The sequence below is a fragment of the Schistocerca gregaria genome, chromosome 2 (assembly GCF_023897955.1).
Source record: "Schistocerca gregaria isolate iqSchGreg1 chromosome 2, iqSchGreg1.2, whole genome shotgun sequence".
NCBI lineage: Eukaryota > Metazoa > Arthropoda > Insecta > Orthoptera > Acrididae > Schistocerca > Schistocerca gregaria.
In genome coordinates this window covers 564,358,511-564,379,963 of record NC_064921.1, presented here as the reverse complement: position 1 = coordinate 564,379,963, position 21,453 = coordinate 564,358,511, and the positions used below count along the sequence as shown (strand labels likewise).

The 21,453-nt window shown below is 43.7% G+C and overlaps 1 protein-coding gene across 2 annotated transcripts in view; it reads left to right on the top strand.

The window, feature by feature from the left end:
- LOC126332527 (leucine-rich repeat-containing protein 15-like) overlaps nucleotides 1–21,453 on the top strand; it is an 889,610-nt gene that overhangs the window by 514,810 nt on the left and 353,347 nt on the right. For both annotated transcript variants that reach the window (XM_049996616.1, XM_049996615.1), the window contains one exon: nucleotides 946–1,014. The gene's annotated coding sequence lies outside the window, so the exon portion shown is untranslated. The remainder of the gene's footprint in view (nucleotides 1–945; nucleotides 1,015–21,453) is intronic.

The following is a 21,453-nucleotide window of genomic DNA, read 5'->3' as shown; positions in this document are numbered from 1 at the left end:
ACCAGATCAGACTTTTTTATTGCGTGGAAGGTCTAATTAACGTTGGAATATTTGACGAAGAGAGATATGGAAAGACAAGGTGCAATGTGCGTAGCAGTTTTCGACAACATATATCGTGTCTATTACAGCAATTTAATTATTCTGATTTGTAGCTTGGAGATATTTGTGAGTTGGTCAATAGCTGTGAGTCTGAATGGTGAGTATTAGTCATTGCGGCATTTAACTTCATTTTGAAAACAGTTTCGTAAAAATGTCCCTAAGAGACATTTTTTCATTGGGAGAGTTACAGTCTCTTAGGGAAGTCGAACTTTAAGTTCACATAGGGAAGAAGTGATTTAAACACATAGTCAGTTGTACAGACAGGGCATATTATTGGACATTTCAAGATAAAAGTAATCCTGCAAACTGAAAAATTGGAACAACTCTACAACATTATCGGAAAGGGTATAAGTACAGTAAAAGTCTTACTGTCTTCAGTCGTTTCATGCAGTGGTGTAACGCATTAAATCAGTAATAACGGGAATGTATGCTGTTACTGCTAAGGGTACTCAATCCATCATAGCGGCTAGTGACATCCATGCAACAATAGATTGATAACTCGAATGGCTTCGGTTCCACTCAAATTGCTCAAATCTTCTTGTGATTGCTTTTCAGTATTCAAAGTCATTTATGCGTACGTACCTAACCTCAGTTCAAGTGAAACGAGAGTCAGCTATCTTTGCATAACAACATGTAAATAGGCAAGGTAAGGTAAATAATGTAAAAATAAGAAATGCAAGTAGCAGTTTATAGACATACTTCATTTTTAAAAGAATTATCTGCTAAAGTTGATTTGTAGCTGGCTCTGACTAATAAAAGGAACCGGAACGAGAAACCATACCAAGTAAATGCTTATAGTGGTGTATTTCTTTACGGGACGCTATATGCATAAACCCTATTTTTCAGGTGTGGGGCACCAGTTCGATCTTCGCTTCAGCAACCGGTATCACCAGGGGTTGGCTCCCAGCATTTAAGGTAAGATAACTCAACATCCGTAAGCTTTGCATCTCCACAACGTTCAAACATTCTTGCAAACGTACATTTTTAAAATACACTCCTGGAAATGGAAAAAAGAACACATTGACACCGGTGTGTCAGACCCACCATACTTGCTCCGGACACTGCGAAAGGGCTGTACAAGCAATGATCACACGCACGGCACAGCGGACACACCAGGAACCGCGGTGTTGGCCGTCGAATGGCGCTAGCTGCGCAGCATTTGTGCACCGCCGCCGTCAGTGTCAGCCAGTTTGCCGTGGCATACGGAGCTCCATCGCAGTCTTTAACACTGGTAGCATGCCGCGACAGCGTGGACGTGAACCGTATGTGCAGTTGACGGACTTTGAGCGAGGGCGTATAGTGGGCATGCGGGAGGCCGGGTGGACGTACCGCCGAATTGCACAACACGTGGGGCGTGTGGTCTCCACAGTACATCGATGTTGTCGCCAGCGGTCGGCGGAAGGTGCACGTGCCCGTCGACCTGGGACCGGACCGCAGCGACGCACGGATGCACGCCAAGACCGTAGGATCCTCCGCAGTGCCGTAGGGAACCGCACCGCCACATCCCGGCAAATTAGGGACACTGTTGCTCCTGGGGTATCGGCGAGGACCATTCGCAACCGTCTGCATGAAGCTGGGCTACGGTCCCGCATACCGTTAGGCCGTCTTCCGCTCACGCCCCAACATCGTGCAGCCCGCCTCCAGTGGTGTCGCGACAGGCGTGAATGGAGGGACGAATGGAGACGTGTCGTCTTCAGCGATGAGAGTCGCTTCTGCCTTGGTGCCAATGATGGTCGTATGCGTGTTTGGCGCCGTGCAGGTGAGCGCCACAATCAGGACTGCATACGAACGAGGCACACAGTGCCAACACCCGGCATAATGGTGTGGGGATCGTCGAGGGGACACTGAATAGTGCACGGTACATCCAAACCATCATCGAACCCATCGTTCTACCATTCCTAGACCGGCAAGGGAACTTGCTGTTCCCACAGGACAATGCACGTCCGCATGTATCCCGTGCCACCCAACGTGCTCTAGAAGGTGTAAGTCAACTACCCTGGCCAGCAAGATCTCCGGATCTGTCCCCCACTGAGCATGTTTGTGACTGGATGAAGCGTCGTCTCACGCGGTCTGCACGTCCAGCACGAACGCTGGTGCAACTGAGGCGCCAGGTGGAAATGGCATGGGAGAATAGCAGCCTGCATTGTTGCGAAAGGTGGATATACACTGTACTAGTGCCGACATTGTGCATGCTCTGTTGCCTGTGTCTATGTGCCTGTGGTTCTGTCAGTGTGATCATGTGATGTATCTGACCCCAGGAATGTGTCAATAAAGTTTCCCCTTCCTGGGACAATGAATTCACGGTCTTCTTATTTCAATTTCCAGGAGTGTATTATACCCCCTTGACACAACTTAAAATAGTTTAACACAGTTAAAACACTTCAACGATACACAGCAGGTATCATAATATTTTCTACTTATCTCAATCATCTATTTTATTATCCGACTGGAATTTGCATAATTTTCTCCACTTTTTAATAACATCTCATGAATACCCGTTAACTGAGAGATTTTTAATGCGTTCTGCGACCTGTAATGGAGACAACCACTACATAGACAAAAAAACCATCTGTCAAATGTCTCTAGCATCGACGTCACAAAGGAAAAATTCAAAATATTGTTCAGCCAAACGAATGCAATTTTCTACTGACCATTTGTTATAAATTGAAATAGGAATTATTTTCTAAAAATAGTATTGGTTACATAAAAATTGATTTTCCTAGCGATAATATTACTTCAAACCCAGAAGAACAAATAGCAAATAAGTTTTTACCAACTTCGATGCTTCCTCGCCTTATATGTCATATCTTGACACCATTTATCGATCTGTAATGTATCTTTAAAACCGTTAAATATTAAGTCGCTAAAATAAAAAAAAGGCTTTTTGTCCTCTTCATTGATGTTAGAGAATGTGAATTTTATATATATGGACGATAAATAGTTTGGACAAGAAGAGAATATAAGCTTTCGAAATGTGGTGCTACAGAAGAATGCTGAAGATTAGATGGGTAGATCACATAACTGATGAGGAAGTATTGAATAGGATTGGGGAGAAGAGAAGTTTGTGGCACAACTCGACCAGAAGAAGGGATCGGTTGGTAGGACATGTTCTGAGGCGTCAAGGGATCACCAATTTAGTATTGGAGGGCAGCGTGGAGGGTAAAAATCGTAGAGGGAGACCAAGAGATGACTACACTAAGCAGATTCAGAAGGATGTAGGTTGCAGCAGTAGGTACTGGGAGATGAAGAAGCTTGCACAAGGTAGAGTAGCATGGAGAGCTGCATCAAGCCAGTCTCAGGACTGAAGACCACAACAACACACATATATATATAAACTTAATTTATGATGTACACTCCTCTTGCAACATTTCGCTTCGATCGACGGCTGAACTGGTTGTTGATTAAGGCTCAAGTAAAATGTTATGTACAAAAACTAGTCTTAGTTAATAACATTATTGTTAGCTGACAGTAACATACATTGTTAAGGTCGTTAACAATTTCACGTGAATTATGTTCCTTGTCAGGAAAATATCTTCTTTCTATGCACGTAAACAGATATATTCCATGCCATCGGATGTAAAAACTTTTAGCAGGTGGTGCATCTGCGCTCCTCCTATTTCAAATACATAGATGTCATGGGTGAACGTCGGCTGCTGAGATGTGTACGGACAAATAGAGGTGCAACTGTCGAGCAACTAATTTCCCAGATGAACCAAGGGGCTACTAACAGTGTCTCCTCAACACCGTTAGTGAACGTCGCTGCATAGGCTCCTGGTTCATGCACCCACGCTGACTACTACTGATCGGCGACGAAGGCGACTAGAGCAACTGGACGGCCGCCAAATGACAACAGGTGGTCTTTTGAGATGACGCAAGTTTAATGCAGCAAAGGACAGATGGCCGTGTACGTGTACGGCGTGAAGCGTCTGAAAGCAAATACCTTGCATGTATTATACTCTGAGGGACATTTTAGTGGCATTTCCTGAGTCATTTCGGCATTGTGGATGACACAATGGATCAATGCAAGTATACATCCGTTCACGGGAACTATGTCCATCGTCACATGCAGTTTGTTTTTCCTCCGCGAGATGGTATCTACCACCAGGACAATGCAAGGTGCCACACAGCTCGCATTGTACGTGCGTGGTTCGAAGAGCACTAGGACGAGTCTACCGCACTCCCCCGACCAACTAACTCTCCAAATTTAAGCTCAATCGAGAACTGTGGACCCACATTGATCGGTCTGTTTGCGACATGGATCCCCAACTGAGAATAATAGCACAGCTGACCGTGGCACAGAAGTCGTCATGGCTCTACATCCCTGTCGGTGTCTTCTACAACCTCATTGACTCATTTCATGCATGTCTTGCAGTTGTCCGTGCTGCAAAGGGTATTCAAAAAAGTGGTTCAAATGGCTCTGAGCACCATGGGACTCAACATGTGAGGTCATCAGTCCCCTAGAACTTAGAACTACTTAAACCTAACTAACCTAAGGACGTCACACACATCCATGCCCGAGACAGGATTCGAACCTGCGACCTTAGCGGTCGCGCGGTTCCAGACTGAAGCGCCTATAACCGCTCGGCCACACCGGCCGGCCTCAAAGGTTATTCATTGAGGCTTTTTACAGGTGGTCACGTTAATGCAACTGGACAGTGTATAATGTTGGAACACAGTGCATGTTCCAGAATCTTTCCTCAAACCCTTCTGAATGATGTGGGCCTATAATTCAGAGGATTAGGTCTGTCTGGTAGCGCGTATTAAGAATACAAGTATACAAAGGTGCAAGGAGATCCATAGCGCTACCGAGCGAGGTGGCGCAGTGGTTAGCACACTGGACTCGCATTCGGGAGGACGACGGTTCAACCCCGTCTCCGGCCATCCTGATTTAGGTTTTCCGTGATTTCCCTAAATCGTTTCAGACAAATGCCGGGATAGTTCCTTTGCAAGGGCACGGCCGATTTCCTTCCCTATCCTTCCCTCACCCGAGCTTGCGCTCCATCTCTAATGACCTCGTTGTCAACGGGACGTTAAACACTAACCACCACCACCATAGCGCTACTGCCATCTTCTGCTGGCGACAGGCCTCTTAAGTATCACAGCTATCCCTGCGCTTGGGTCCTTCGTCGCTCCTCAGGCTGTCAGCGCCCGCACAGTAGCACGCCCAAGTAGCGTGCCAGGGTGCACTTGCGCGCGGCCCGCAGGAATTTATTCGGCGCGCCTCGCCCTTCTATCCCTCCCTCCCTCCCCCCCCCCCCCCCTCAGCTCAGCTGGAATTATTTATAGAGCGCCACCTTCGTGCTCAGGAATCTCAACTTGGCCCGCCGCATCCCGCACGATAAATCGCATTTCCGGCGGCCGTCATTTCGATTTCACGGCGCCCACGCCTCGAATTGCCTACCGGTCTGGCGATGAAGGCCAGAGAATATTAAGAGCTAGTAGCACTCTTATGTATATCGGTGATTCTGAAAGAAGGTCCTCGTCATATGGACCCACACATTTGTCAGAGGGCTTTTTGGAATTTGGAGCTCAGGTGACGCTAACTATGCGCTTCATACACTTGTCGAACTACATGTCGTTGCATTTCCACAATCTGTCTTCTCGTGATTTCCTTGTGAAGCGTGTCACACTGATGATGGCATTTCAGCTGGAAACGGATTTTGCATTCAAATTACGTTAAATGTAAAATAAAGTAGCCTGTCTGACAAAAAACTGAAGAACTGAAGAGGGGATTACAAAACAAAAGGAAATTTCACGAGTTGAGAGGGTACCTGATGCTACTGCAGTGTTTACATACTCGAGCGAAATTTATAAAGAACTTCACAGTTTGAACCCATCTCTGTGCTAGATAGATACACTAATTCTTTGGGAAGGGTACCACAAAGCCGTTGTATCCTCTCCTGAGGCCACATGTGTTCTACCGGGGACGGATCTCGGGATCTTACAGGCCTTGGGAGGATATAATCATGCAGACGGTTCACAGAGACAGATGCCGGTTGGTTATAATTATAGTGCAGCTACTCAGTGAGTTCCAGCGTTGGATGCAGTTAACGTATAAAAGCGAAACTGCGTAGATATTCTAATGTGATGCGGAACTGATTTACGCTGGAAATAAAACTTGTTCCAGTCTTGACCACCAGCTGCAAGTCTGGCGCTGTGAATGTAAGTAAAGCGTGTGGAAATGTTTACATATGTAATGGATTACGGATGGAACGTGGGTAGAAAGATCAAACAAATGAGAAAGGCTTAGTGTTGATTTTATTATTAACCGCCCCTTACACAGTTTCCTCAACATGTGCACCGAAGATGTCGACGAACGATATGCTGCACAACGATAGATTTGCACCTGGTGGCCAAAACTGGAACCAATTTTCTTCTTCAGCGTAAATCTATTCCGCTTTAGCATATATACTAAGTTTCACTTTCGTACGATAACTACAGCCCACACTGGACCTTCGTGAGTTGCTGCATTTTAATCATAACTACCAGGTCTGAACGAGCATTGTCGTGTTCAAAAATGGCACCACGATACTGTAGCATGTGAGGCCGCTGAATTTTGGTGACGTACCGTTGTCCTGTCATAGTTCCCTCAATCAATACCAGCTGTGATCTGAAATCATACCCGATGGCTACGTTCACCATAACAACAAAAGTAACAATGCTCTGCCTCTTCAGAACATTGGAAGAATATGATCTCTCTTCAGATCGTCGTACGCGCCGATAATGGACATCTGGGACAGTGCAGAACCGCGACTCATCACTGACGCCATTCAACAGCAGTTCATACTTTCTGGCCAGGCAGCACTCCAAACCAGCTGTTCGTGGTGTGGTGTTAACGACAGCCTGCTCGTGGAATGATAATTCACCAGTACTGCTGCTGCTAGTCTCCGGTCAGTGCTGCAAGAAGACACTGTATGTTGCAAAGAGTCCACTGTTTGACCTCGGATGGGAGGTGCAGCTGTGAAGGAGCTACGTTGTGGCTGGTGATCAGACATTGTCGACTGGAACTTTGTCGAGGAGTGTGCATACCCTCGCGTTTCCATGCAGTCCAACATCAGGGTGTTAACTCATCCAGATACCCTACAAATCTGGATAATGTATGATTTGACCAGCTGGCCAAATGGAGACCCATAATGAGGCCTCTTTCAAATTCTGTCAGGTGCTGATAACCCTATCTCACACAAGCATGCGGCGTCTCCGTGACCTTAACAGTGATCACTCAGCCCTCATGCTGTGCACGACCCTTACAAACCCTACCAGGCCTGCTAAAACCAGTTAACAGTAACAACACTAACGCATTCTGGTGGCAGTTCTTCCCGTCATGGAGAACTGCAGTCTCGTTATTTACATCTCATCTAGGTGTGCGTCTACATGTATACCCTGAAAAACCACCATGAAGTTCATGACAAAGGGTACACCTAAATGTGTCAGTAATTAGGGGTTCTCATTCCATACACGTAAAGAGAAGGGTAAGAATGATTCGCTATCTCTCTTAACTCTGTCTCCATGTGTCCACCAGTTCAGTTTCTTATGTAGTTCGTCCCTATGTCCATACACGTAAAGAGAAGGGTAAGAATGATTCGCTATCTCTCTTAACTCTGTCTCCATGAGTCCACCAGTTCAGTTTCTTATGTAGTTCGTCGACACTCTCTCAACAGTCTAACAAACAAGTAGCTAATGGTGATACCACTATCCGTGTGCACGATTGATGTCACCGAATCCTACTCAGCCTCAACCTACCCATTTCACCAAAAAACTGTGACACGACTCCCAACTGTATGTCCCTATGTCCCTACTTAATCTAATATTCTTCTAATATTTCGACTGCGAGTGCCAGCGATGATGCGCTATCCTAATTGAGACGACAACGCTCTTTACTATAAAGAAAAGAGCACCTATGGTTTTTGTAATTGTTCCTTCATCTTCGGAATCAAATCAAAGTCACAAGGACCTAAGTCCGGGGAGTCCATCGATCGAACAGAGCAGCCACAGCTTGCGCTGTATGCGCCCGCGCATTGTCGTGCAAATGATGGGTGGGTTGCGCAGAAAGTCTCGCCGCTTCCTTCGAGAAGCTGGTTGCAGATGATGCTGCAAAAATGAACAGTAATACTTTGCATTGACGGTCTGCCTTAGAAGAACGTAATGCGTTAGGATAACATCATTACAATCGTACACGAGAATCACAACTTTCGCCATACTGGGGACCTAACGCACTTTCGACTTTCGTAGCGACCCATAATAACGCCCTTCGTTGGATTGGCGTTTCAGTTTTGGCTCATACGATGTGGCCCATGTCTCATTCAGTGTTATTATACGGCGTAAGATAGCCTCTCCTTCGCGCTCTTAGCCCTCCAAGTGCGTTTGAGCAGCGTCGTAATGCATCAATTTCTGCATTTTCATCAACTCATGCGGAACCCATCGTGATGCAATTTTTCGCCTGCCCAGACGTTCCTTCAGGATGCGAAGCACAGTCGCATGCGCTAATCCGATTCCGTGGGCAAGCTCACGTATCGTATGGTGTCGATCACTGTTCTCTAACGCGGCAACAGCATGCACTTCTTCTTCAGAGACGCTTGAACGACCTGCCCGATGCATGTCTGTCACAGTTTGCCGACCTTCGTTGAAGGCCTTTACCCAACGTGCAACTGTTCTGTACGGCAAAGCCGATTCCCCGCACGCCTCTTGAAGACCTTGATGACACTTTCGTGCTGTACGACCTCTGACACATTCAATCTTGATGCAACTCCGTTGCTCCTGTTTCGAAAACTTAAGTGTTACCGTTACGCTAGACCGCTCGCTCACAAGTGATTGTATGTCCGTCGACTGTGCGCATGTCGGTGACTTGGGACAGGCGAGTCCATTTGCTCAGAGGTAAGGTAGGTATGTCAACCACATGTGCTACCAGCGACAATAGTAGATTCCTTTGCAAAGTGTCTCCACAGCAGTGTTGCCACTATTTAAGTTCCAACCTACGTATTTAAGCTCAGAAAGTGTTCTAAGACTCTACAACAAATCTATGTCAAGGACCTGAACGGTGGTTTTGTAAATCACTTTTACTACTCTTCCTATGAACGGGTACGTGGCATGGGTTTTGTGGTTGAGGGACCGACGATAAATTTTAGATGGAAGAGGTGCTAACTTACCTACAGTTCAATATGAAATCTGAGACGGATTCCATCGAGCTCTGGAGCTTTATTCACTTTTAACGATTTCATGTTTTTCTTAACACCACTGACACTTAATACTTATTTCATTCATTTTTTCAATGGTACGAGGATTAAATTTCTCCTTGGTTTTCCTTTTTAAAGGGACATTTGAATACTTAGCTAAGTATTTCAGCATTTTTTTTCTTGTTATCCTCAATCACGGTTCTAAGGACAGGACAGTAGGTCTGCTGCCACTTACAGCCGTTACATATGACGAGATTTCTCTGGGTTTTGTCCAGGTTCGTTTTCAGCTACGGTAGTAACTGAAGGATTCACGCATTACTACCTTAACAGTCAAACGCATTTTACTCAGCATCGGTCTATATGCAAAGCTATGCTTTGTTTTACAGCTGTCACGCAATAGTCTTCGTTTCTTTAAAAATTTCTTTACAGTGACTGTGTAACATGGACGATCCCTCCCATTACTAACTGTTCTACTGGGTACATATCTGTCTAGTATATGGTCAACTATTCTTTTAAACTTGAGGCATCTGCGCCGATGGTATGTACGTATGTGAGGTCACAATGTCATTCGATCATTTCTGCTGGGTGTTTCACGTTTTTCGTCAGACAGTGCGGTAGTGGTGGGTCGTATGAAGACGCCGACCTTAACAGAACAAAACTGGCGAATGTAAAGGTAGTTCCTGGATTACCCGAAGGAATTGGGATAGGACTGTTATTGCTTTCAAAATAAGTAAAATATCGGATGAATGACGTAAGAAGCTGTATGGCAGTTTTCGCAGGAACGCAGTTGTATTCAGGAAAGTGGCAACGCCAGAAGACAGCAGTGAGTTGTAGGAAGACCCGCCGTGGAACAGTGCTTGGTACAGGATCTGGCAGTTGAGTCCGAACGCAAATAAATGTTAAGTCACTGCGCGTAAATAGTCGACAGGGAGGGAAGCGTATTCTTAAACGTAAGGGTACATAGACTGAAAAGGCGACATGTGCAAACGAAGATGTTTGGTATCTCACCACTGCTCCTCGATGGACGTGGACTTTGATTCGGGTGTACGAGATGACTAGTATGAGTTATGAGGAGAATTCCAGAAGATCTGTAAGAGGCACTCATAATAAAACGAGTCGAAGGCTGTGAAAAGGAAATCATCGAAGGGATCTCAATGTTATTGCCTACGTGATGACGTGTGGTCCCTATAAGAGCTCTGAGGTCTCACACTTAGAGGTAGAGGGATACGGATGCACATCCCACGACAGAGCGAGCGTGTACTCGTCGACCGTCCACTGCAGTTAGCAGTGCTGAAGTCAGAGAAATGGTTCAAATGGCTCTGAGCACTATGGGACTCAACTGCTGTGGTCATTAGTCCCCTAGAACAAAGAACTACTTAAACCTAACTAACCTAAGGACATCAGACACATCCATGCCCGAGGCAGGATTCGAACCTGCGACCGTAGCAGTCACACGGTTCCGGACTGCGCGACTAGAACCGCGAGACCACCGCGGCCGGCCCACCCACTCAGAGAAATGGAGCAAAAACTGTGGAGAAGAGCAAAGGGATGTAGTGCGTTTACATGCAGCTGCAGGAGTGCGGGGAACGAAAAATCATAGGAGAATGACATAAGTGTACGGTGAGCACAGAAAGAACATTGCGATTCCGATGCACAATCCGTCTTCTGGAGCAATGGCTGTCACTGTGATACGCCAGTCTTCGGTAGTGAGTGTATCCATCTGCAGGCAGTGGTGTCGGTAATGTGGTGTTGCTTCTCAGATCGTGCGTCATCGGCCAGTGACATCAGTCCTTCCCTGAACCGGTTGTGCCACACCTTGATCCTTGCCAAGGACGCTCAATGCTCTCTATATAATTGTGCCACTCTTCGATGAATTTCCCTTCCCCGAACTCCTTCAGTCATAAGAAAGCGCAGTGCGACCATTTTACTTTTCTTTTGAATCTCCATATTTCTGATTTCAACACTACTGGCGGTGGTGGACGGTCGAACAGGGCGCGTGCTCGCTCTCTTGTCACGTAGGTGTGCGTCCATGCCCCTCGAGCCGCATGTTTGCGAGGCCAGAGCTCGTGTAGAGATCCCACATTACTCCCTATACTACGGCACTATGATGCCCACAGCGGTTTTAATTTTGCGTCCACCCTTTTTGAATGCCACTTACAGAATAAGGAGCTAGATGATTCAGCCAAGACGAAATAGCTGCATGAAAGATGTGAAGAAATCTAGAAAGAAATGATCGTCGAGAGGACTGACTCCACGTACAGAGAAGTCAAAACAGCCTTCGTTGACATTAAAAGCAAGGGTGATAACATTAAGAGTACAATCGAGATATCATTGTTAAACGCAGAGGAGAGAGCTCATAGGTGGAAAAAGAGCGTTCAAGGACTCTACGAAGGGGACGACTTACCTGATGATATAACAGAAGAAGAAAATGGAGTCGATGTAGATGACATAGGGGATTAGGGGATCCAGTGTTAGAGTCAGAATTTAAAATACTTCTGGAAGTCTTTGAGATCAAATAAGACAAAAGGGATAGACATCATTCCATCCGAATTTCTAAGATCATTTGGGGAAGTGGCAACCAAACGATTATTCATGTTGATGTCTAGAAGATGAGATTGGCGAAGTGTCATCGGACTTTCGAGAAAATGTCATCCACAAAATTCCGAAGATAGAGAGGGCAAATACACTACAGGCCATTAACATTGCTACATCACGAAGATGACGTGCTACAGACGCGAAATTTAACCGACAGGAAGAAGATGCTGTGTTACAGAAATGATTAGCATTTCAGAGCATTCACACTTGCTTGGCGCCGGGGGCGACACCTACAACGTGCTCACATGAGGAAAGTTTACAACCGATTTATCATACACAAACAGCAGTTGACCGGCGTTGTCTGGTGAAACATTGTTGTGATGCCTCGTGTAAGGAGGAGAAATGCGTACCATCACGTTTCCGACTCTGATAAAGGTCGGATTGTAGCCTATCGCGATTGCTGCTCGCGTTCGTCGAGATCTAATGACTGTTAGCAGATTATGGAATATGTGGGTTCAGGAGGGTAATACAGAACTCCACGTTGGATCCCAAAGGCCTCGTATCACTACCAGTCGAGATGACAGGCACCTTATTCGCATGGCTGTAACGGATCGTGCAGCCACGTCTCGATCCCTGAATCATAAGATGTGGACGTTTGCAAGACAACAACCATCTACACGAAGAGTTCGACGACGTTTGCAACAGCATGGAGTATCAGCTCGGAGACCATGGCTCCGGTTATCCTTGACGCTGCATCACAGACAGAAGCGCCTGCGACGGTGTGCTCAACGACGAACGTGGGTGCACGCATGGCAAAACTTCATTTTCTCGGATGAATGCAGGTTCTGTTTACAGCATCATGATGGTCGCATCCGTGTTTGGCGACATCACGGTGAACGCACATTGGAAGCGTGTGTTCGTCATTACCATACTGGTGTATCACCCGGCGTGGTGGTATGGGGTGTCATTGGTTACACGTCTCGGTCACCTCTTGTTCGCGTTAACGGCACTTTGAACAGTGGACGTTATATTGCAGACGTGGTACGACCCGTGGGTCTAGCCTTCATTCGATCCCTGCGAAACCCTACATTTGAGTAGGATAATGCACGACCGCATGTTGCAGGTCCTGTGCGGGCCTTTCTGGATGCAGAAAGTATTCGACTGCTGCTCTGGCCAGCACATTCTCCAGATCTCTCATCAATTGAAAACGTCTTGTCAATGGTGGCCGAGCACCTGGCTCATCACAATACGCCAGTCATTACTCTTGATGAACTGTGGTATTGTGTTGTAACTGCATGGGCAGCTGTACCTGTACACCCCACCCAAGCTCTGTTTGACTCAATGGCCTGGCGTATGAAGGCCGTTATTACGGCCAGAGATGGTTGTTCTGTGTACTGATTTCTCAGAAGCTATGCACCCATATTGAATGACAATGTAATCACATGTCAGTTCTAGTATAATATATTTGTCCAATGAATACCACTTTATCATCTGCATTTCTTCTTGGTGTAGCAATTTTACCTGCCAGTAGTGTAAATACGGAAACTATCGCACAATCAGCTCAACTGCTCATGCATCCGAACTGTTGACAAGAGAACCTTACACTAGAGTGGGAAAGAAATTAGAAGTTCTGTTACACGACGATTAGTTTGGCTTTGGGATAGATAGAGGCGCCAGAGGCGCAGTTCGCACGTTACTCTTGATAATGGAAACAATGATGAAGAAAAATAAAAACAAGCCCATAGGGTTAGTTGACCTAGAAAAAGCGTTCGAAATTGTAAAATGGTGCTAGATGTTTGATATTATGAGACGAATAGGAGCTAGCTATGGGGGAAGACGGCTAGTGTAGAACGTGTACAAGAACCAAGAGGGAACTATATGACTTGACGACCAAGAACGAGGCGCTCGGATTGAAAAGGGTGTAAGACAGGGATGTAGCCTTTGTCGTGTACTACTCAATCTATAAATTGAGGAAGCAATGAGGGAAATACAAGAAAGGCTCAAGAGAGGGATTAAAATTAAAGGTGAAAGGACATCAATGATAAGATTTGCTGATGACATTGCTACCATTAGTGAAAGTGAAGAAGAATTACGAGATGTGCTGAACTGAATGTACAGAGTAATGAGAAAATGGATTGAGAGAAAATCGAAAATAAACGGACGCAATAAGAAGTAGCAGAAATGAGATTATTGAGAAACTTAACATCAGAACTGCTGATGACGAAGAAGATTAAGTTAACGAATTCTACTACCTATTCCGCAAAATAATCCTCGAAGGGGAGAGCAAGGAGGACACAAAAAGCAGACTAGCACAGGAAAATATGCCATTCCTGGCGACGAGAAATCTATTGGTATTAGACATAGGTCTTAATTTTGGGGAAAGCATTTCTGAAAATGTCCATTCTGATCACAGCACTGTATGGTAGTGAAAAATGAACTGTGAGAAATCCAGAACATTAAAGAATCTTAGCATTTGAAATGTGGTGCTACAGACCAATGTTGAAAGTTTGATGGAATGATAAGGTAAGGAATAAGGGTGTTCTCCACAGAACTGGCCAAGAAAGAAACGTATGGAAAACACTGGCAAGAAGAAGGGACAGGATGGTAGCACATATTTTAAAGCACTCGGACCATAACAATGCTGACATGGTGCTAGAGGGAACTGCAGAGGATAAAAACTGTAGGGGGAGACAGAGATTTGAATACATCCAGCAAATAATTGAAGACTTGGGGTAATAAGTTAGCTCAGGAGAGGAATTCATGGTGCGCCACACAAAACCAGTCACAAGACTGATGACTCAAAAATGTATGCAGAGGTCTCGGTGAAGAAAAGAAAGTTTTATTATCCGGTTATGTCAGTTAGAAATCAGGTAAGCTGCAAAGCAAGCAATAAAATATGTTTGTTGGTGTAGATATTAAGAGACGAGCTTGCCTAGATGAAATTTCGAGAAATTTAGTTTATGAAGGTAATGAGACTTCTTTAGCGATACATATTCACTATTTCATTTATATATTAGTTGATATTAGTATCTTTTAAATAAAATAATTTCTCAGAATGCACACGGAACAAAGTAATGCACGTAACATTGTTGAGAAACTTCTTCTTCTATGTTCTATTTTACTGCCAGAGTTTAGGTTTACCTATGGCGGCTCATTAAAAAAGAGTCTGATTGACCTGTAATAAAATGCGTTCGAAATTGTTTCACATTCTGTGGTCTACTTAAACTTGTTAAATTTTCCCTTTTTGTAACTCACTTATTTCCTTGTCTCACCTGATGTTACTAAGCCTCGAAATGTCCATAGCTTTACAACAGCTTGGATGCAGAATGGAAATTTCCAGTCATGCTGGTTGATATGTAGGTTTTTATGTACAAGGAACGAAACATATCATATGTCGATTGTATGCGTACGTATGAAACTACATCCTTGGGCAAGACTCTAACCCGAATACCTACCTTGCGTTGGCAGAGCTCTACCAATAGGAACACTAGAGAAAACTTCACGAACACACTGAAACCACTGGATATGTTTCTCTTCCTTCGCAATTCGGCAGAAACTTTTTGGTGCTGCTGTGGACTTACTAACTTAAAGAGTGTGGACGTAGCGGGGTCAATGACTTGCTACTGGAATGGTTTGAGTCCATCTGCGAAGAGTGCTTGGATAGCTCAGCTGGGGCACACTACCCAAGAACGGCAAGTTATGTGTCTAGTACCGGTCTGGTACGCAATTTTACGTTGTTACATGAAATAAACAGATGACATATTTGTTGCCTGACTTGAATAAAAGAGTTCTGTTTCAGTTAAGGAGTTCACACTAAACGAAAAATTGTTCGTTGACATAGCCCTTATCTTAACTGGACGTCAGAAAGAGACTAAAACTTGACACGAATAGAGATAAACCAAAGTTGAATTGAAACTATGTGTGGAACCCTGTGGCGTGCATGGATATTTCAGTTGGTGCAGCTTGAAAGGGGAACCTGATTCGAATATCGAACAGAGGCAAGGTTTCAGCCTCTTACTTGTACGACACTGAAAGCGTATGGTTATTTCTTTTGTATATCAAAACTAATCTCGAAAGAATTGGGTTGCTCAACTTGATGGTACATACTTTCATCGGTTAATCAGTGTACTTATAACTCTTTTTTTCTTCTATGATCTGGACCGTTAATATTTCCTTTGTCCTCCGCTTACCATTGCTGATCAATGAATTTGAGCCATTTCTTACTGTGGGAGACTAAGCCAAATTTTTACCAAAAACTTAAATAGAGTTGCGCTAGTGAAATGATTGTTAACTCGATGAGTTTTTTTTTTTTTTTTTTTTTGTACTGGCAGTCGGAAGCGTAAAAAAAGGCAAGGTTAGCTAGCCTTCACTTACAATAATTCCGATTTCACAGTTAGTTATTTAGCTATATCACTGAACCTCCGGTTTTACATACAGCTCATTCGCGGTTGCTCGTGTAATTTTTGGGTAGAGCGTTGACGTTCTTTTATTCTATACTGTAGATTATTTCTTGCATGAAGTGGTCATAAATGCGTCAGTGGCGTTATCTTGCCAACATTAATATCAGTTACGATTTTGCTTCGGACTTTGCTTGATAGTGTCGTAATAAAGTTAGGAATGCGGTCATGGTAATTAAAATAATTTAACTACAACGCATGATCTCGGTATTTATTCTTTGCGTTGATTTTTACAATTCGGTCTTTACCTTCTGTGGGATTATTCCCAGCAGGAAGTATTTCAAGCAGACGCTGCTTTAGTGGCTTATAGTCCAGTCATGTAAATATGACTGTATTCGCTACGCTGAAAGACTTCTATCTGTATTGGAATTATAAATAATTATTGGGTGCTCATGGACTAGTCATTTATAACTGGACCACTGAGTTTAACGCCGCCACATGACATCCTGCCAGATATGAAGGTGCCATTGCGTGCATGTGATTAGTGCATAACTGCCTCAGGTCAAAATTCATGTACGTTATCCTTTCATATCGTCACACAAGAGTAATGCATCTCAGTGTTACGCAAACATCAGTCTTCTGCGGTAGACCCTCATGTGCTACATGAAGAAAAGCTTGTGTCATTAAGGAATTATTTACTTCAGCTAATCACTTTAATTTGGGAGATTCCAACTGACACAGTTCTGTGAACGCAAATTTTCTGTTATCTGCAAAGATATTACAGCATATTTAAACAAATAGTTTTATGAGGCTATAGTTTGTAAACAAGGCATCCGTGATGTGGGTATTGTTTCTCTGAGTCCGAAATGCTTGATTATGGAACGAATCTTTCACTCTGCAGCGGAGTTTGCAGCGTTTTGAAACTCCCTGGCAAATTAAAACTGGGTGCTGGTTAGAGACTCGATCCCAGGACTTTACCATCCGCTCGTTAAGCTATTATGGAGGAGAACTTCCGAGAAATTTTAAAAGGACGAGAGAGGTACTAGCTGAGTCGGAAAGAGCACTGCCTGCAGATTACGAGTATCCGGGTTAGCGCGTCGGTCCGGCATAACAGTTTTAATCTGCTTGGAAGTTCCATACATGCTTATGTTTGCGCGACATTTGCAGTTGACACGGATACCAAACATATGCGTAAATTAAAGCTTAATAACAGTATTTTATGACAAACTTGGGAATTAGTGCATCTGCTAAACTCAGTACTTCAGGAAAGGAGAATAGAATCAAACCAGAATATCAAAAAGTGTGTGTTCATGAATAAAAGACCTGAAGGGCAGAAATAACTTTTAACTTTTGGTTTATTGACACTGATTTGGTTTATTGACACTGATGAGCAAACGTGTGGCAGTAAACATCACACCGGTTGGTAATTCGTCAGTGAGCAAGTAGACATTTGGCATCTGTTCAGGCGAAAATGTTAGTACCTCAAGACGTTTCGTGTAAACCTTTCGCAATCCACAGTTGATAAACAGTCGTCGCTTTTTGATCTCTTGTGTATGATGTTTGCCACCAGGACAAAAACAAATCGACTTTGAAGTGACGTTTACTAAATGTTCACTGGATCAGCAAGCCTCTATTAATTGACTCAAATTAACACTTTCCCATTGATGCTGTCAACAGCAACAGCATATACCATGCTGCAGATTTTGGGTACAAAACAAGCACTTATAACGTTACTATATTATATAGCAAACATACATTACTTTTGTCAGTTACTTCTACCGCGTTGTGACTTTCTGACGAAATGAAAATGATCACGTCTAAGACACCGTTGACGTGAGCTTTATTCAGTTTCTGCTTCTTCTTCTCTTTCAAAGAGCTTTAGATCGTATGGCACTTTCCTACTTTCCTTCTTTCCATCTCCTACACTTCTTATCTTTTTCTGGGACCTCTAATACTTCTTTCACCGACTGGCTTGTAGTTGTGTCCTGTTTCCGATATTCCGTTACCTCTAAGCATATTTAAATGCTGCTTCTACCAATTTCCGTCGTCTTTTATCACTTACACTAAAACTTTAAGCTCTTCTCTGCTTACATCATTAACAATCTTTTCCAGAATCTAAAACACCAGAAAGAATCTCATCGCTGCCACACGTGTTTGATGTTTGTCCTTTTTCGGAAATAACCATGTTTCATTTCCATAGAGCAGTACTGGGACAGCCGTAAATCTATAAAATTTGTACTTATTTCTTCCAGAATGTGTTTAACAGTTCCGCAGAGAGATTGAAATCTGAGAAAATTGTTTGTTTTATTCTATTTTGGCACGTCATTTTTAAATGACCTACTGGTTACCTGCTTCGATGCAAAATACCATGATTAGCCCATCCCGTGGGGTGCAGCCGTTAAACTGGCTTCTCAGTCTCGTGTGTTACGTAGTCCGTGTGTTTAGTTTCATCTGTTTATCATTGACACGTTTACAACTCATACCGCAATCTAAATGGCACATGGTACACTAGATTGGTACTTATTTCTTACGTACACGGGTAATTTGCTATGAGTACCATTTCTTTTCTCCTTTCCTTAATTCAAATGCGTTTTTCTTACTGCAATCTAATAATTATTACCTTTTCAAAGGCTTATAACTACTTAAACCTAAGTAACCTAAGGACATCACACACATCCATGCCCGAGTCAGGATTCGAACCTGTGACCGTAGCGGTCGCGAGGTTCCAGCCTGCACCGCCTAAAACCGCTGACCTCTCCGGCCGGCAATAGGGAATTACAGCTTGTCTTCTGTGTCGTCTGAAACAGAAATATCGTTTTACATTTTCGCTAAGGCAGTACGAATGATTGTAACTAATTCTTCTGTTATTCGTAGTGAATTATGAGAATTGTTAAAAGTCTAACCCTCTCTCGGGATTCAGACCATTTCCGCCTGGTACATCGCAACAGTAGCAACATTTTTGCCACGGTGTATCCCTTTACGATGATAAGTGAAAATGCGTAATTTTCCGTAAAACCAATATCATGTAATAGGGAACATAATAATTCATTGTTTGAGTGAATAAGAAGATTAGGCATCTAAAACTATCATGACGCCCAAACGCAGGTTTTTAGAATGCTGCAAAGGGAAAGAGAATCAGTGTGAGATATCAGATGTTATGACACACGTAAACGATTTTAAGAACTGGGACGTTACAAGCACACCATTGCTGCTGTTCAGAATCGTTTGACAGACACAGTGTGAGGGTCGTGGTGTTAACAGTAAACTCCTTTTTAAATGCCAAGTCACCTTTAAAGATTATATAATGGTAACTCCTCTCTACCTACATAAACATTTCTTTGCAGCTACATCAAACTGCCATTTCTTTTATCAGACAGCTTCTAACTTTAAATTTCCAAGCGCATTTTACATGTCACGCAACCTGTATAGCCTCTGGTCCTTCACATGAAGTGGAGTATTTCACCCATAAATCGAACGCATTGCCTACCACCCAAATTGTGGGCATACTGAGTTACTTAATCTACGCCTCAAATTTGATGAGAAGAAGGAACATATAGGCATCGATTAAAATTTGAAATTGAATGCTTCTGTGTCCGCCTTTATGAGGTAAGAGACAGTCATAGGAATCCATGAAATGTAGTATGAATGTTCACCTTATGCAGAGAGAAGTTTGTATTTCGCATCTTCTGGTAACATTAGAGTATGCGTTTATCATCACAATTATGTGAAGTAGCTGTGTGCTTTAAGATGATCATCAATTTACTGTACTTAATAATGTACTCTATCACAGTATTACGGAAGTTAGCAGAAGTCAGTTAAGTATGGTGTAGACTCCCAGGCGTCTTAATAGCAATTACACGAGACCAATTGCTGTCGTGACCTTTTTCGCCAGGGAAGATAGGCTACCCGTCGGGAGTTAATGGCCGTGGACTGATTCACCCTCTCCTCTAGAAGACTAAGATGCAGCTTCCACGCAGTTAACGGAAACCGACCTCCATAAATGTTTTGAGCAACAATGTTTTGCGGAACACAGGGAGAAATGTGTGGCTTCAGATTCGTAAATATACGTCGTACGTTCGTTATTTTTTTAGATGTGTAATGATTTCTAGTGTTTTAAAAGCTATAGTTAATGTCACCTTTAGGTAAGCTACTCCCTAACACCAAAAGTGTAGCAAATTCGAAAAAACACACCACTGTGCTGAATCTAGGATAACCCTAAAACAATAAAAAGCTTTAACGATGGGAAATTATCTTACTGTACTAAGTGTAACAGGCACAACGGTAAACCGCAGACCCACACCACAAACAGTCTTCCAAAACAATGCAAGGATCTAACACAACCAGTCTTGCACGAGACCAACCACATCCGGTTCACTTTCTTAAATTAATAAAATGTTCTTGCTGAACATTGCTCGTACGGGACCCGTTTGGGCGATGAAGCAGTTTATAAATTGAAATAATAATTAATAAGATGAAATCCGGTTTAAATAATTCCTGAAGTTTTGGAATGCGTGGTTGGTTTTAAACTTTTTGTTTACTTTAATGTCTAGGGGCGAACAAAACGCATTCGTCGCATTTCCCTGATGATTAGTCAGACGAACGTTTAGTGAAGAAAAAAGTATACTTGCAGGATTTTTCTGTGTGCTGAAAAGTAAATTATGTTCAAAACTCATTCTTGTTTTGAATAAAAGTAGTTTATATCGTTTCCTTCTCTAATTCGAATCCATGTTGTGGTATCATAGATCAACACCACTCTCACCGACGTCTCTTAGTTGGCTTCGGGCACGTTTCTTTCCGACAGACACTGCTGCCTCTGGACCACGAGGGCCCGGGTTCGATTCCCAGCCGGGTTTGGGATTTTCTCTGCCCGGGGACTGGGTGTTTCTGTTGTCATCATTTTATCATCATTCGTGAAAGTGGCTAGACTGGAATGCGTAAACACTGGAACTCTGTACGGGGCGCTGCTGACCGCGCAGTTGTGCGTTTCAGAAACCAAACAACATCATCATCATCAACAACACCGACAGACGCTGATCTAGTCACAAGGGGACCCGACGGATCCAATGGTGCTCGCCCACTGAACCACGTCTTCAGTGGCTCCGAGTCATCTGCCGCCACGACTAGGACGGCTAGCAGAAGGCACGCGGTCCAGTACCAGTCACAGTTTTTGACAGTCTTCGGTCTTAGTCAACCTTCGACAGTTCGGTAGTGTATTAGCACCGTGAGATTCACACTGCATGACTCTACAGATG